Raw genomic sequence first — 16,098 nt, 5'->3', positions numbered from 1 at the left:
TTGCAGGACTTAAGATCCAAAGTATTTTAGCCCCATGCAACCTGATTTGGGTCTGAAAACTTTGGAGGGGGTTTTGTAGCCAATAAAAATTACCTTAATTCCTAGCAAAAAAGTTTAAAACTGACAAAAATGCTAATATCTCTCAAACTGTAAGGAATTTGACGAAACGGACAGGAGCAAACTGAACCATTTGTGGTAGGTTTGGTCGGCTCCGTCTCGTCGAGATAATGGATTTTCATATATAATTCGTCCAATTCCGACTCACGGTTTGAAAGTTATGACCCGTTCTTCGCAGCATGTTCTGAAATCCGCCTGCAAGACTAGACTTCGCCTGAATATTGAAGTTCGCTTGTAATGCTAAGTTCGCCTAACAACTTAGCTTGCCTGAACTGATTGAAGCTCGCCTGATAGCTTCACCTACGAGGTTCGCCATTCAGCGAGGCTTAACATCAAAAGATGAAGTTTGCCATGCAGCGAGGCTCAACATCAAAAGATAAGGTTCGCCACGTAACGAGGCTCAACATCAAAATACGAGGTTCGCCACGCAGTGAAGCTCGACATCAAAGTTCATCACCGGGGATAAAACTCCTCTAGGAAATGAAGCTCTTTCTGGAGGCGAAGTTCATCGACAGACGAACCTCATCAAGCAACGCCTCACCCCCTCAGAAGACGAACTTCGTCTTTGAAGACGAAGTTCGCCCAGAAACAAAGTTCATCATTGAAGATGAAGTTTGTCCAGAAACGAAGTTCATCATTGAATATGAAGTTCAGCCAGAAACGAAGTTCATCATTGAAGATGAAGATCACCATTCCCATTATTGACAAACCTCACGCATAGTCGAACCTCGTTTGTCACAATTTTCATAGGCTACATTTAAGGAGGGTTAATGACTAATAAGTCACTCATTTAAGGAGAGTTAATAATCACTAACTCACCCATTTAAGGAGAGTTAATAACCACTAACTTCCTCATTTTAAGAGGATTTAAAGCCCATTAACTCACTCCATAATGCTCCTAAGCCTATAAATAGATATGATCAACATGAAAGAAATGGGGGGAGATTGAGAGACTAGTTAAAAGAACCTATCTCTCCTCCACTCTAATGGATCTTCATAGATCATCAGCTAATCATTTGGTCTTAGAGCGTTGAAGCTCACAACAAGCATGACGAGGGTCATTACGATGATGGACCTCGTCTCAAACAACAAAGCTTATCGTTGGAAACAAGATGGGAAGCCTGTAATTGGAAATGGGGTTCGAAACTCATCATTAGAAATGAGACTTGACGTCAAAGATGAAGCTCGTCGTTGGAAACGAGGTTCGAAGCTCGTCATTAGATACGAGGTTCAGAGTTCATCAACGAACGTGAAGTTCGTCAATGAAAACAAAGATTGTCATCAGACTTAAAGCTCGTTAGTGAAGATGAGGCTCGTGAAAAGAAAATTCACAAGACATGCTACGCAGTTGGACTCAGCTATCAAAGATGAAGTTCGTTGGAATACGAAGCTCGTCAGACGATGTCAGTGAAAATAGAGTTCGCTATATTGTAAAGTTTGCCTTATAAAACAAACCTCGTTGCGTATCGAGGCTCGTCCAAATTGATAAACTGCGTGTCAATCAAAGACGAGGCTCGTTGTCCACATGAGATTTAGTTGTAACGGCTCCGAAGACATAGTCAGACATGTGGGCTAATCTTCAGGAGCACGTTACGACACGCACTGATTTGGAGGAGGTAGTTACGCCTCTCTACCCGTGATTGTAGCACATTGGTTATGTGCTTAAACCCTATAAATAGTCGTGGATGGCTATGTTTTCGTCAAAAGTTGTTGTCATTGTGGAATTCATTATATCTTCGATCAATTACAATAAATTCAAAATAGATAGCCTTTTTATAAGACTTCTTTTACACAACAAAAGGAAAATTACAACTTTTTAGAAACAAACGCAGGATCGTTGTTTGGATCGCTGCTTGCGCGGGATCTTTGCCTGTGCCGGGGGTGCGTTAGCCCGTGGACCACCGATTCACAGATTTTGATTGAATCGTGAAGGTTTTGGGAATTCTTCCTTCGTTTATCGAAGTAAGAATCTTTAAGCGAATATCTTATCGATGTAAGATGTTCACTCTTCCAAAGATCAAGTCAGAGCTTAGATCTCTAGGAATCACCAAAAGCTTCTTGAAAGTGTTTATGAAGAATGAAGACTCTCTCTCTTCCTCAAAATCACTAAAAGCCCGAGTCTCTCTGCTCCAATCTGCTCTCTCTCCTTTATTTCGTGTCTAGGGGGTATTTATAGGGGTAGGAGTACACCACAATGGAAATGGGGGCGCAAGAACTGACAAAATAACTGCTCTTTGGCCGCGTCAGTCAACACTGCCGCGGCTATTGGCGCGGCAGTGTAGACTGCCGCGGCCAAAGGGGTGGCCGCCATGTACTGCCTGTTGGTGTGTACATTGTTCTTCCATGTTGTCTCGCTTCCTTTGAATGATCTCTTCTGATTAAGAGAATGGCGTTTATCGTCTTCTCTTTGCCTTGGGTGGTATTTGGATGTCTGTAAGCATTTTTTGATGCCAACAGATACCCCCTCCAAAGTATCTCAGACTCATCATTTTGGAGAGGAGTCTGGGACACTTTGGATATGATAAGTTTTCCTTGTAATTTCTTCAGTACTTTGTTGAGGGGAGAGGAGTCTGGGACACTTTGGATATGATAAGTTTTCCTTGCAATTTCTTCAGGACTTTGTTGAGGAAGTTGCGTAGAATGGTCTGTGAATGGCTTCAATTCTTAACTTCTTCATCTCTTAGTCTATTCAGTACTTTGTAGACTAGCCAAGATTCCTCCGGTGCTGCGTTTATCGCGTGGCCGTTGTCGAAGTCTTGAATTAGAACTGTTGTTGAAGATTGGAGAAATAGTTTATACTCATATGCTCTATCGGAGTGTTCGGGAAATAGTTTAACCTCATATACCCGTTGGGAGGTTTAAGGAGATGCAGTTTATACTCATATACTCATCGGAGTGTTTGGGAATCAGATTAATCTCGTATACCCATTAGGAGGTAATCAGGTTATTCTTAAGAATATTCTAAGTAATATTCTCCAGAAACTTCCTGTTGAGGGTAGGAAAATAGTTTAGACTCGTGTACTTATTGGAGTAACATGGTCTCTTTTTTTTTGTTGGTAGAGATGAACCCACTCCTGGAGAAAAAGAATTTTATATTCTATCTCCTGATCTCTTTTTTGTTGGTAGAGATGAACCCAATGATGAAGAGGGAGAATTTTATATTCTATCCCCTGGTCTCTTTTTTGTTGGTAGAGATGAACCTGATGCTGGAGAGTAAGAATTTTATATTCTATCTCCTGGTCTCTTTTTTGTTGGTAGAGATGAACCCGATGCTGGAGAGTAAGAATTTTATATTCTATCTCCTGGTCTCTTTTTTGTTGGTAGAGATGAACCCGATGATGGAGAGGAAGAATTTTATATTCTATCTCCTGGTGTAAAGGAAACTCGAAGTGGGATCTCCGCTTAGAGAATCTGGACTGATTTGAATAATCCTAACTGTCATAAGGTTTGATTATTCAATTCAAAAGTGGACCTTTCGTTCACAAAATGAATCGAAAGGAGATTTTGATTGTGGTCCTAACTGTAGTAAGGTTTGACCAAGTAGGAGTTTTGGGACGATCCTAACTGTTGCTCGATTTGTGGGCCTCTAGTTCATTGAAGGAATCGAGAGGGGATTTTGGCTTTGGTCCTAACAGTTTAAAGGTTTGACCAAATAGGAGTTTCAGACGATCCTAACTGTTTAAAGGTTTGATCATTCAATTTGTGGACCTCTCGTTCATGGAAGGAATCGAGAGGAGATTTTGGTTTTGGTCCTAACAATTTAAAGGTTTGACCAAATAGGAATTTTGAGACGATCCTAACTGTTTAAAGGTTTGATCGTTCAATTTGTGGACCTCTCGTTCGTGGAATGAATCGAGAGGGAATTTTGGCTTTGGTCCTGACTGTTTAAAGGTTTGACCAAATGGGGGTTTGAGACGATCCTAACTGTTTAAAGGTTTGATCGTTCAATTTGTGAACCTCTCGTTCGTGGAATGAATTGAGAGGGGATTTTGGCTTTGGTCCTAACTGTTTAAAGGTTTGACCAAATAGGAGTTTTGAGACGATCCTACCAAATGAGGATTTGAGACGATCCTAACTGTTTAAAGGTTTGATCGTTCAATTTGTGGACCTCTCGTTCGTGGAATGAATCGAGAGGGGATTTTGGCTTTGGTCCTAACTGTTTAAAGATCGAGAGGGGATTTTGGCTTTGGTCCTAACTGTTTAAAGGTTTGACCAAATAGGAGTTTTGAGACGATCGTAAATGTTTAAAGGTTTGATCGTTCAATTTGTGGACCTCTCATTCGTGGAATGAATCGAGAGGGAATTTTGGCTTTAGTCCTGACTGTTTAAAGGTTTGACCAAATGGGGGTTTGAGACGATCCTAACTGTTTAAAGGTTTGATCGTTCAATTTGTGAACCTCTCGTTCGTGGAATGAATCGAGAGGGGATTTTGGCTTTGGTCCTAACTGTTTAAAGGTTTGACCAAGTAGGAGTTTTGAGATGATCCTAACTGTTTAAAGGTTTGATCGTTTAATTTGTGGACCTCTCGTTCGTGGAATGAATCGAGAGGGGATTTTGGCTTTGGTCCTAACTGTTTAAAGACCTCTCGTTCGTGGAATGAATCGAGAGGGGATTTTGGCTTTGGTCCTAACTGTTTAAAGGTTTGACCATATATGAGTTTTGTGAGGGAAGATTGATCTAAAGAAGTGATCGAATCTCATCTCAGCAAAGGAGTATTCAGAAATCACCGTGGGGATGTAGTGTTTATCACTTTGTTTGTAATGATCGGGTTATCCCTAAGAAAATTACATATAGCATCCTTCCGAGAACTTCCCGTTACATGAACCATCCACCCCCAGCTTCCTTTGCGAAACTGGGTCTAACATCATACTGAGTTACATGACCGGGTTATCCTTAAGAATATTACATGTAAAAATTCTCAAGGAACTTCCCGTCAAGAGTGGGAAACAGTTTAGACTCATATACCTATTGGAGTATCGAGGAGCAGTTTATACTCGTATATTCTTTGGAGTGTTGAGATGTAGTTTATACTCGTATACTCTTCGGAGTTAGGGAAAATAGTTTATACTCGTGTATCCAGTGGAGTTGGAGTCGTCTTTACTTGGCTTGTTTCGCCGTTATGACGCCGGAGTCAATATAAGGCTTGGATTTTATTTTTGAGTCCGAAGCAAATCTCGGTGGGATGAAGAACCCTTCTGTGGTACACACAGTAGTTTGGATCCGTAATCCTCTTAGCTCCCTCCTGATCTTTGATAGGAGGTAACTCAATTTTGTCATTGGCGAGGAGGTATTTTAATATGGTTGGAGCTTCATTATTTTCGAAAGAATATTCCTTTTGAAACTTCGGATCGAGAGTCGCGTTCCCGGCGATTGCAGATGTCGTCGGTCGGCTTCTCTCAGCTTTCTTTCTTTTAAGAAAGTGTTCAGCTTGTTCACCGCGCACTTTCAAATCTTTCCAAGTTTTGGATGTTTGTAGGATGAACTCCTCTGTAACAGGATCTCTGCAATTCATTGCCTTGTTACGGAAGCGCTTGACAAAATTATCGACTGACTCTCTGTCTTTTTGCTTCTCATCCAGAAGGGTTCCGATTAACACTTCGGTGTCATCATCGAAGAAATTGCTGAGGAACAAACTTTCCATGTTATCCCAGCAATTGATGCTCCCTGGTTTAAGACGTCGGTACCAATCGAAGGCGGGCCCACGAAGGGTACCAACGAATGACCGGACCATTAAAGCCTCGTTTCTAGAGATCATGCCCAAATAAGACTTGAAATAAATCAAGTGCTGAGTAGGCGAGCTTTTCCCATCAAATGGTGTGAAGTTAATCAGATTGAATTTTGCCGGGTATGGTATTGAATCCCATTCTCTTGGATAGGGATATGGAATACCCGTCCTCTTCACTTCTTGAGCCGTCATCAAAGCGTTGATTTTGTTTTCAAGCTCTTTCATTTTCTCATCATCGTCTATGACTTCATTCGAAGGACGTTGAGGAGAATGAGTTAGACCACCCCCTGTAAGAGGTGCTATTGAACCACCCCCAATATTGTTATTGGGAGGATGCGTTAAACCACCCCCAGCGTTATTGCTATTGGGAGGTGCATCAGCAAAGATGACTTCATCCACTTCCGGATCACTGTCATCTGTAATATTTTGAGTGCGGCGGCTGGATTCAGCTTGCTGACTGGACTCAGGAAGTTAAGACCGCTGAGCTAGCAATTCTTTCATTTGTTGAATAGCTAACTCCATCTCTGTCTTCATCTCAGCTCTAATTTCTTCACGTTGTTTGGCTAGAGCTTCTTGAAGTATTTGAGCGAACTGATCAGAGGTGACTGTGAGTACTTCTCTGGTTTGCCCTGTGCTAGATAATGTATCATCCGAAGCGATCGCAGAACAAGTGTCCGAGAGCTCGTCCTCTGATGACTTTCCTTCATACATGGCTCTTAACCGGAGTCGAGACATCCGTTGAGCAATTCTTGAATTGACTTTTCCTTCCAGGGAAAAGTCGGGATTTGATTCACTTGAATGCCATTTAGATTTTCTTTTATCAGTCATATTGATGGTGACTTCAGGGAATTCATCCTCTTGAACAGCAAGCTTCTTGCAAAAATGTCTCGGCTTGGGCTTTGACATTTTGGTGAAAAGTCTCTGGAACATTGGGACTCTTTGCGGGATGGTTCCTCGTTTGGAGTAGTCATGTTTCGACAATACTGTTCTAATGAGTCGTGCACAGGAACAATGAGAGCTTATTTCTCGAATAATTCTCTTTCGAAATTTATTCACACCCCCAACTTGATAGTACGATTCATCGGTATGATTGCCAAAAAATCGTATCTTCTGTTGGCATGACCTCCCAGGTATGACGATGTCTTTTGGTGAATGCGTCTTCTTCTGGGGATGTAAAACCTTGTTGGCATTCTCAGGACAATTTATTATTGTCTTTGAGCGATCCAAGGTTATGTCGGGAGTCATACGTTTAGAACCACTCCCTTGCGGGTATGGAGTCTTAACGGGCTCCGAATGCTGATTTTGCATAACTCCAGACTTTGGAATCCAAACTTCGTAGAATTTTGGTGGTTCTTTGACCACTGTTTTCTTGTTCCTTTCTCGTCTTTGTTGTAAGAGAGCACGGGCATAAGCAGCGTTTGCACGACGCTTTTATATACGTTCTTCGAGGGTTGAGCGAGCCCTCTTAACAATAGTCCATTCCTCCGTCGTTAGTTTAGCAGAGATATGAGTGGTTGGTCGTTGAAACAATTGAACCACTCGATGCCTCCTCGACTCTAAGTCTGCATGATAACGAACTCCGTCGGTTTGTTCCAATGCCTTAGCCATTTGGCGAGCGCGGCGTTGGCGTCGCCTATGACGAGCCCTCTTCGTCATAGTTGGCGAACTTTGATCGAACGACTCCTTAATTAGGGTGGAATCAATATGAGCAGAGCTTCCGGCTTTGGGGGTCGCCGGGATAATGTTGCGATGTAAGGCCTCAACAACGATTGGGCGAGAGTCTTCACTTTTAGCCTTCTTTGGCGTATAAGCCTTCTTCAATGATGAGATCCTCTTGTACTTGCGAGATAATGAAGATCTTGAAGAGGATGATGAGAGATATTCCTTAAACTTGGTTTGGTCAAACTCGTATTCGACCGTGGATTCAACTGGAATCTTGATCGGCTGCGACACGATGGTCTCGGCAGCGAGACCGTTGGCTCCCACTGTGGTCGCCAGCTTGTTTTCGTCAAAAGTTGTTCTCATTGTGGAATTCATTATATCTTCGATCGATTACAATAAATTCAAAAGAGATAGCCTTTTTATAAGACTTCTTTTACATAACAAAAGGAAAATTATAACTTTTTAGAAACAAACGCAGGATCGTTGTTTGGATCGCTGCTTGCGCGGGATCTTTGCCTGTGCCGGGGGTGCGTTAGCCCGTGGACCACCGATTCACAGATTCTGATTGAATCGCGAAGGTTTTGGGAATTCTTCCTTCGTTTATCGAAGTAAGAATCTTTAAGCGAATATCTTATCGATATAAGATGTTCACTCTTGACAGAGATTCGCAGCTTTTTGGGTTTAGCTGGATATTACAGGAAGTTCATCCAGGACTTCTCGAAGATCTCGACACTGATTACACACCTTACGAAGAAGGGTGTACCGTTTATTTGGAGCATGGAGTGTCAGAAGGCTTTTGATATCTTGAAAGCCAAGCTGACCACGGCGCCGGTTTTGACCATTCCGAGCAGCGATAGGACCTTTGTCGTGTATACCGATGCGTCGTTGGCCGGCTTAGGGGGAGTATTGATGCAGACTCAGAGGGTAGTAGCTTATATCTCACGGCAGTTGAGGATGCATGAGCAGAACTATCCCACTCATGACTTGGAGTTAGCAGCAGTGGTGTTCGCACTGAAGTCATGGAGGCACTACTTGTATGGTGTGCAGTTTGAGTTGTTCACAGATCATCAGAGTCTGAAGTATCTCTTTTCCCAGAAGGAACTCAACCAGAATCAAGGACTACGAATTCGCGATTCAGTATCATCCGGGGAAGGCGAACGTTGTAGCAGATGCTTTGAGTAGGAAGCGCCGACATCAGGTTGCGGCTTTGAGGTGTTTATTGCACAGGGATCTTATCACTCTTAGCCAGTTTGATTTTAGACCCGAGATTGGAGGAACCAGCGCATTCTTGGGAGCTATGTCAGTGCAGCCATCTTGGATTGACAGGATTGTCAGAGCACAGTTGGAGGACTCTTGGATTCAAACCCGTAAGGGGGAGATTTCCAAGGAGCCTAAGGCGGACTGGACCGTTGGGGCAGATGGAGGTCTACGGATGAAGGGTAGATTAGTTATGCCAGCTAGTGCAGAGCTGAAGAGGGAGTTATTTGATGAGGCACACCGTACTCGGTACACCGTACATCCAGGGACTACCAAGATGTACAAGGACCTAAAGAGACATTTCTGGTGGAGTGGTATGCGGAGAGAGATTGCAGAGTATGTAGCTAGATGTTTTACCTGTCAGCAGGTGAAGGCAGAGCATCAGAGACCGACACTCGGTACACCGTACATCCAGGGACTACCAAGATGTACAAGGACCTGAAGAGACGTTTCTGGTGGAGTGGTATGCGGAGAGAGATTGCAGACTATGTGGCTAGATGTTTTACCTGTCAGCAGGTGAAGGCAGAACACCAGAGACCGGCAGGGACCCTTCAGCCTTTGCCTATTCCGGAGTGGAAGTGGGCAGATATTTCCATGGATTTTATTGTGGGGTTGCCGAAGTCGAAGAAGGGGAATGATTCCGTTTGGGTGATAGTAGACCGGTTGACGAAGTCAGCACATTTTATTCCAGTGAGAGCCAGCTTATATACGCCGATGACTTATGCGGAGTATCGTCAATTCCGTGAGATAGTTCAGACCTGCACGGAGTACGCGGACACTATCGCGTCAGATCGAGGATCGGTTTCACTTCGCATTTTGGAGGAGTTTTCAGGACTCATTTGGCAGCACGCTATCTTATGCAGTGTGTTTCAGCCCCCAGACGGATGCGCAGATCGGAGAGGTGAAATCAGGTGCCTGTGGAGGACATGTTGCGGGCAATGTGTCATTGACTTCGCAGGCAGCTGGGAGGATCATATTCCTTGGTAGAATTCGATATACACAATAGTTATCAAGGCGACGAATCGGATGGCTTCCGTATGAGCATGTAACGGGAGACGCCTGTAGATGCACCGATATGTTGGGCTAGAAGCCAGAGGAACAGCTTGATGCTTGGCGCCAGAGCTTGTGAGGCAAGACAACGAGAACAGGTACATTGATGCAGGAGAGCGGATTCTAGCCGCGTCAAGAGCCGCAGAAAGAGTTATGCAGAAATAAGAGTCGAAAGACCCCTAAGAGTTTTCAACTTGGCGGATTTGGTTATGTGAAGTATCGCCTATGAAAGGCGTGCAGCGATTCGGGAGGGCGAGGAAGGCTTGCACCGAAGATATTATTGGACCTTCCAGATTTTGGAGCGCATTTGGAGCGGTGGTCATAACAGACTAGATCTTCGCAGCATCTATGTCTACTATACACAACGTATTCGCATAATTTTCTATGCTCAAGAAGGCACTTGCATTATGAGGAGGCAACAGCGAGTATTGGACTGGCACGCGGAGATCGAAACTTGCAGGATGATTTGACTACTATGTGAGAGTTCCGGTTTTGTATTGCTTGCCAGAGAGGACAAGAGCTAGGAACAGGTATGATCCATTGCTGAGGTTCATGGAACCGAAGTGGAGTTAGGAAGCTTCTGGGAGCGCAGAGGAGACATGCGTCGCGACTACCCACATTCTGTTGATCAGGTAAATAAAATTTTCTGACAAGTCCTTATAGATATGGTATCTTATATGATTATTGGACATTTGCGTTATATTTGCATTTAAACACTGTATGGGAATATCTCCGCTTATATTCTTTAATCTTTCGGACACACGGTATATTATATGGGGGTTCCTCTGGTTTGATTTTTCACAAGCCGATGACTAGTTCCATTGATTAGCGGTTTGAGCGGGAGTAATTACCATTTTAGGTCGTTAGTATAAAATTCTCTATATGTCTTATTTTGAAGTTCATGTTGTGGAGATGCATGTCAGTTTCCGAATTTCGAGGGGCGAAATATCTTCTAAGGGGGGAAGAAATGTGAAAACCCCAATTTAAAGTTATCTATATAGTATATATATATATATATATATATATATTATATATATATATAATATATAATAATTATTATATATATTATATATATATATATACTGTGTTGTGGTGAATTATTAATAATAAATTTTTCCCTTGTGGTGAATAACCATATAAATATAAGATATATATGTTTATCAGTGTTTGGGAACCCAACGGGTATATATAAGTGAGAGAAATCGAGTAGTTTTGCGGCCACCATGTAATTTGCCATCAGCAGGAGTTTTTTTTTTTTCTTTTACAGGTTTGGTTTCGGGTTTTAGTTGTTGGGCTATTGGGTTTTGGGTCGGGTTGGGGAGTTGGTATTTATACCAACTCAACCCAGGAGAGATCTCCTCAGCCCCAAACGTAAACCCTAGCCCCCCTCTCTTCTTCCTCAAAACCCTAACCTGGTTTTGGTGATCTGGGAGCAGATTAGGAGATTTTCAGCGGGATCTGGGATTTCCAGCAAAGGGATCAACCTATTTCAGATCTAGGGCTTCCCTCAGCACCCAAGGCGAGTAACTTCTCGCCCAACCCCCACCCCTTTTGATTTAAACGTCAAGATCTGAGTTTTATTGGATTTATGGAGCCAAATTCGTATTTTTGTTTAGCTAACAGTTTACTATATCATAGAATATGGATTTGGGGCTTTATATGTTGTAAAAAAACTCACCCATGCTCTGTTAAAGAAGATCTAGATCTGAGTTTTTGCCTAAAAGAGTTTAAAACATCGTTACAGCTATTAAAATGATTTGGATTAACCTCTCATGAAATTTAAAATCTTGGAAATATAGATTTTTAAGCTTTTTAAGCTTTGGAAGTGGTTTTGTATCTTCAGTATGTTTCCAATTTATTTAAGACTCATGTATCGCAAGATTTTTTTTTATTTTGTTTCAGCAACTGACAGAAATTTTTTTTATTTTGTTTCAGCAGCTGACAGAACCCAGGTTGGGTTCTGTTCGCTCGGCGGTCGACCGACGCGGTCGACCGCTGAGTTCGAGTGGGAGTTCCGGTCGGCCGCGACGAATATTCGGTCGACCGCGACTCAAATTCGGTCGACCGCGACATAATTCCGGTCGACCGAAGTGTCTGGCGGGCGTCCGCTAAAATTTTGTATCAGAGTTCGGTCGACCGGACCGGTCGACCGACGAACCCTCTGGGGCATAATTCCAGTTTTGCTGTATTTGGATATTTTCACTCCTATTTGGGGGTTTGTTTGGATTATCTGACCATGGTAATTGATCCCACTACGTGTCCATGCATGATAGGTGACCTGGGGTGTAAATTTGGGACTTATAAATTATTTTGGTTATGAGATAAATGAGCAAATTTCACTACATGAGAGAAAGCACTCTTTTATTGTTCCACAGTCCTCGTGTTGGACTATAATCCATAGAAGTCCTCGTGTTGGACTATAATCCCTCTCAGTCCTCGTGTTGGACAATTTGACACTTATTCCACGAGTTTGGATAACTACGATAGTTAGTTCTTGTTTCGGACATGATTCATAACCCTGCATACGATTATTATTCTACATTTTACAACATGATGAATGTATAGATTTGGTATGACACTTATGAAGATTTTGACCTGATATTCATGTAAGTAGTAATATGATATTCATGTTGGTTATGTCATAGCACAATTATTATTCTGATGTCTATCGTTTTTCTTCTATTTCAGCGCTTGAACCTTGGGGTTAGTATTTAGGAGTTTATATATTTGAGATATAAGGTATATACATGAGGGTTTCCTTGTTTGGATTATTTCGCTCGACGTACCTATTCTCGTGTTATAAACCTCTAAATACCAAAACCCTCCTTAGTGAGATCAACGATTTTAGATCTATTATATATTATCTGTATTTTCTTATACAACGAGCCCTGTCCCCTTGGGGTTGGTTGTGATGTTACTCGCTAGCGCTTTGACGCTCGTTGCCCCTCCCCCTTTCAGGTCACGAGCCAGGAGCACGGAGAGCCGCCGGTTGATAGCGGACCACATTAGTGTTCAGCTTTACTTTCTAGCTATGTATTATTTTCTTTGGTCTCCACTGTAGTGAGGTTAGACATTTGAGGGTATTATTCTAGAAGTTGTAAAGGCTGTGAGCCTTATTTCCTTATTGTCAGATATTTGTATTTGAGACTTATCAAGTATTTCAGTTTATCTACTCAGATCTTGACTATGTACTTCTATGTTGTTGGATGATGAGATATTTATGTGACTATTATCATTTCATCAGTATTCCTCGTAATGTCTTTTACCTGTTTTGTACCTACACCAGTTGTTGACTCTACTAGATAGATGTTAATTGTGATGGTGAAACATGTTATTGCACGGTGTGGTGCATAGCAGGTTTGACATCCTAGGTTTCACCTCGGACTGCAGCCTTGTGTGAACCCAGGGGCGTCACAGACCTCGAGAATCATCAGAGATCAGAGCTTCTGCGTGTAAATCCGGAGTTCGAATTTCGATTCCAGTCGGCTCACTAACGTGAGAAGCTTCAGCAATCTTGTTCTGATCGTCAACGGGAGGCAATCTCGACTCAAGCATCATGGAAATCATCTTTTCGCCATCAAGAACCCACGTTAAACAAGGAAGAGCTGAATTAATCTTCTCTTCATCTGTAATCGAGATAGAGTGTGAGTGAATGTAAGGGTTTCGTACCAAGTGATCGAACCCAGTTTTCTTAAAACAAGAGAATCAATCCCAGTTAATTTTTCGACCCTATAGGATAGAAGGGCGTAACTGTCTCCTCCAAATCAGCGCACACCGTAACGTGCCCCTGAAGATTAGTCCACATGGCTGACTAAGTCCTCGGAACCGTTATAGCTAGATCTCATGTGGATGACGAGCCTCGTCTTTAATTGAAAAGAGGTTCGTCAAGTTGGACGAGCCCCGATACGTAACGAGGTTCGTCTTACAAGGCAAACTTTACAGTAAGCGAGATTCTTCTGACGAATTTTGTCTTCATTGGCCTCGTCTGACGAACTTCATCTTCACTAACAATCTTCTTCTTCAAATAGTTGGGTCCAACTGCATAGTAAATCTTGTGACTTTACTTTTGTTGAACTTCGTCTTCGCTGACGAGCTTAAGTCTGACGATGAGCTTTATTTTCACTAACAAGCCTCATTCTTCAAACTATGAACTACGAACCCCATTGCTACTGACGAGCTTCGCTTTTGTTGTTAAGCTTTGCTGGTCGGCAACCCACGTTCTCGAAGTGGATCTTCACTAAACGATGACCCTCGTTTCGGATTAAGACGAGGTTAGTTTTCCTGACAATCCTTTTTATATTTTAAAGTTTGGCATTTTTGAATGGCTACAATTATGTCTAATAATAGTTCATGTTAGGTCTAATAATAGTTCATGTTAAGTCGAATAATAGTTCATGTTAGATCTAATAATAGTTCATGTTAAGTCTAATAATAGTTTATGTTAGGTCTAATTTCATGTTACGTCTAATTTTAGTTCATGTTAAGTCTAATAACAGCTCATGTTGTATAATTTTATGTTAAGTCTAACTCGATTCGTGTTAAGTTTAAATTCAGTTCATATTAAGTCTAATAACAGTTTATGTTAGGCCTAATTTACTTCATGTTAAATTCATTTTAAGTCTAATTTACTTTATGTTAAGAATAATTTTTAATATTTTGTTTACTTAACATGAATTGTTATTAGACTTAACACGAACTATTATTAGATATAACATGAACTGAAAGTAGACTTAACATGAAATATTATTAGACTTAACATAAACTATTATTAGACATAACATGAGCTGAAATTAGACTTAACATAAACTATTATTAGACCTAACATAAACTATTATTACACATAACATGAACTGAAATTAGACTTAACATGAACTAAAATTAGACCTAACATGAACTATTATTAAACTTAATATGAACTGAAATTAGACCTAACATTAAATTAGACCTAACATGAATTCTCATTAGACTTAACATGAAAAAATAGAGGAGGTAAGGGCATTTCGGGGTTTTGTACTTTTTATGCTTTCTCTATGTTTAGTTGACGGGTTATAATTACTAAGGGGGGGTTATTGGTTAGGATATTTTGGGGGATAATGGGATAATTTTGGGGATTCTATTTCATAGTGTTATTCATTGAGACAATAGAATAAGGATAATACATTTTTGTGTTATTGGTTTTTTAGAACACTAGTGAGATAATTACACCACTTGGGATAAAATTACCCCACTCATATACAAAAAATTTATCCCAATAGTAAAAATTTACCCCATCCTCCATATTGGAACAATGTTGTTCCACTTTGAAGGCAATTAGGATAATTTTAAAATATTTTTGTATTACTTAACTAATACATGCAATTATATTATAAATATATGTCATGATATATAAAATATAACATATATTAATATTTTAATAACATAATTTAATAACATATATTAATAATATTATATAATAGTAATTATAGTATAACGTATTAATTATAATATTATATAATATTGTAATAACACATATTAATAATATTATGTAATATATTATTATATAATATTAATTAGTAATTATAGTATAACGTATTTATTATAATATTATATAATATTATAATAACATATATTAATAATATTATGTAATATATTATTATATAATATTAATTAGTAATTATAGTATAACATATTTATTATAATATTATATAATATTGTAATAACATATATTAATAATATTATGTAATATATTATTATATAATATTAATTAGTAATTATAGTATAACGTATTTATTATAATATTATATAATATTTTAATAACATATATTAATATTTTTATAACATAATTGAATAACATATATTAATATTTTAATAACATATATATAATACTTTAATAACATATATTAATAGTATTATGTAATATATTATTATATAATATTAATTAGTAATTATAGTATAACGTATTTATTATAATATTATATAATATTTTAATAACATATTATTATATAATTAATTTATAAAATATTATTATAGTTATTATATATATGACATACTATTATAATATAATATAATAATTACTAATATTAGTAAAATATTATGATATAATATAATATAATACTATAGTTTGAAATAATATAATATATTATACTATAACATGATACCTATTAATATATATTATTATAATTATCATGTTATATATATATATTATTTTAATTTTAATATAATATTTTAAAAAATATTACATTGAATAAAGTAAAATATTATAATATTTTATAAAGTACATTATATCCTATGATACTATATTATAATAT

Source organism: Asparagus officinalis, chromosome 7 (assembly GCF_001876935.1).
Source record: "Asparagus officinalis chromosome 7, Aspof.V1, whole genome shotgun sequence".
NCBI classification, from domain to species: Eukaryota; Viridiplantae; Streptophyta; class Magnoliopsida; order Asparagales; family Asparagaceae; genus Asparagus; species Asparagus officinalis.
This window is presented reverse-complemented; position numbering follows the sequence as displayed.